Below are 2,876 nucleotides of genomic sequence, written 5' to 3' on the forward strand. Positions count from 1 at the left end.
AAAAAATCGACTGTATAAATTAAAATGGCCCACCCTGTATAATACACATATATTTATGTATTATGACGAAATCATTTATATAAGATATAACTTTTATCTTATACAAGAATATGAGTGGCCGAGGACATAAGATAGAAGACTGAAGAGCTGATGATCCCAGGTTCGAATCCAGCAGTGGTAAAACAAATTTTTCACACATGATATTTTAAGTATAAGATAACATTAAGAGATTAGAAGGTACTACTACTGATGTAGAGAGAATAAAAATATCTTAACAAATAAAAAATCTATTTCCAATTTTTTTGCTATTTTATATTTGACTTGAATCTGATCGGGATATCTGAATGGAATCCGATCGGAATATCTGACTGGGATCTGGCAGCACAAGCGTTACATTTTCTTTACGGGATCTGAATGGATTTACTAAATAGATCCCGAACAGCAGACAGTGACTCTGTTTGGATTCAGATCCGATCCTGACCAAGATTTCTGCACGGGCGCCGGGCAATCTCATAAAGATGAAAGCGATTTCTCGATGTTAGCATTTTAATTTAATCCTCTTACGCGCGGAAAACGGCGAGTAAAAATGTTTTGCGGAATGTCTTCCGACTCTACCGTTTGGCTCTCTTTATCGCGAGACCTCGCAGATACGAACAGCTCGGCGCGCGTCTCTCCGGGCCGATCCCCGTCGAAACGATTGTTAATTCAAAGTTACGATACGGAGGGCTCGCGAGTCGCCTGGCAACAATTTCTGGACGCAGTATTTCCAATCGTTCGATTTAATATATTTGCCGCTCAATCGAATCAATAATCGTGCGCGAGTTAACGCGAGAGCTCGTCCCCTCTTTTTTTTATTTATCTCGCCGGCGCGGCGCCTCTCGGCGGACGGGAGGAGGAGGAGGAGGAGGAGGAGGAGGAGGAGACCGCGAGGTGGACGGAGAGGGCCTCGGGGTCCAAATGTTAGCCTCCTTATCGAGAGTCAATGACGTTTAAAATAATATCCCGGGCTAGACGCGCCTCGCGTCGGCCGTTTATCTCTCGCCGCAGAAACTCAATTCTACCCGCCCAACCAAGTTACAGAAGTTCGCCCCGGTTAAAGTAGCGTTGCGGGGACCCGGGCGGAGCTGGGGACCGCGCGCCGGGGAAACTGCCGTCGTCACCGAACGACATAAGGAGGCGAGTCGCTGCCACATCCAGCGCGTACGCGCGAGATCGATAATCCGCTGCGCTCGCGGGGACACGCGGATCCGAGCTGCACCGCGCAATCCACCTAATTAACCGGCGAGCGTCGATCGGAGACGCAACGCCCGCTGCGCCCGTTCTCTCGCAAAGTGCAAGTAAACAACGCGCGATATTTTGCGCGACGCGAAATTGAGACGCAGATTCGAACGCGCGCGCGCGCGCGCGCGGCCGCAAATATTTGATTTTCGACATTCAAGACCGGAGGCTCGGAACGATCGGACCGCGATCCGTTTTTCCTCCTTCGACGCGTTCCGATCTCTTATCCATTTTATTTCGTCCATTTGAAGGTAACAATGGATAAGTTTAGTCGACCTTAACTGGCACGTGTTTAATAAATGAAAAATAAAAAATATACAGTACGACGTTTCGAACAAGGGTTTAGGTCCTTATCGAGCACACATTCTAAAGAGAAGAAACCAATAATCAGAGTTACACGCTTATCATACATACAAATAAAGTTAAAAATACACTGAGAAAAATTCCCATCGGATAAACCAATTAAATAAAGTTTCCGATGGATAATTTTTCCGATTACGTTTTCCGATTAAATTATGGATACATCCGATGAAATTTATCCGATGAAATGCAGTTACCGATGAAATTTGATTGGAAAACCGATCATATTTTTCATCGGATATATAATTTAATCGGATATATCCGTTTGTTATCATGTAATTGGATTATCCGATTATATTTAATCGGACATTTTTCTCAGTGTAGCAATTCAAACTAATTGATAGACATAGAATTATATGTGCAATAGCAATGCGTAAAATGAGACGCAATCACGTGTAACGATTACGATAAAAGATGTGGTTTGTCAAGTGGATACGTAAAATAACAAATGGAAAATAAATCTTCGACCAGTCGCTTACCTTAAAATTCAATCGAGTCATTGCAATATGTAATTGAACGGTGAGAATTAAAGCGGAGTTGAGTCATGATTATAAAATTATCGGCACAAGATAAAATATGTACAGTGTCTACCACGGCCGGAGAATGACTGTCATAAGTGTCGGTGTAATAAAATGTCTAGGTCAAACAACGAGAAGGAACGGGAAATAAATAGAAAAATAAATTAATTAATAACTATGTCACGTCAAAGAATTCGTGTTAGTTTGAAGATAAGTTAACGCACCGAGATAATGAACAACGAAAGGAAAAAAGGGGGGGAGAGAGAGAGAGAGAGAGAGAGGGAGAGAGAATTCATACTTGCGTGGTTTATTCGCCTCTTTTCGCGTTCGTGTGCCGACAGCACGCTGTTCGTTCATTGTTCATTCGTTTGATGTATATCTATCTTAATGGCTCTTAGATTCGACGTATTTACCCACGAAACGCACGGGGAATACTCGAAATAATGTTATTTGAGCAGGAAATGGAGCCGTCGCCTTGATACAGCGCCGGCGACTGATTTTCATAGAAACGCGGACCCACTAATTTCGCAAAACGACCCGCGGTTCGTGCACATTTCTTCGCTCTATAACCCCGGCACCGTGGATTTCGTTATTGTTAATATTTTACGTTCACTCCCGCAATTACCTTAACGGCCGCGCTAAGACGACCTTTATACTCACCCACTTCTTTATTCTGCCCTTTCCGGGGTTTTTTTTTCTTTTTTAAAGGAGACCCCTCCG

Source organism: Vollenhovia emeryi, unplaced genomic scaffold (assembly GCF_000949405.1).
Source record: "Vollenhovia emeryi isolate VEMERY1.0 unplaced genomic scaffold, V.emery_V1.0 DF939224.1, whole genome shotgun sequence".
NCBI classification, from domain to species: Eukaryota; Metazoa; Arthropoda; class Insecta; order Hymenoptera; family Formicidae; genus Vollenhovia; species Vollenhovia emeryi.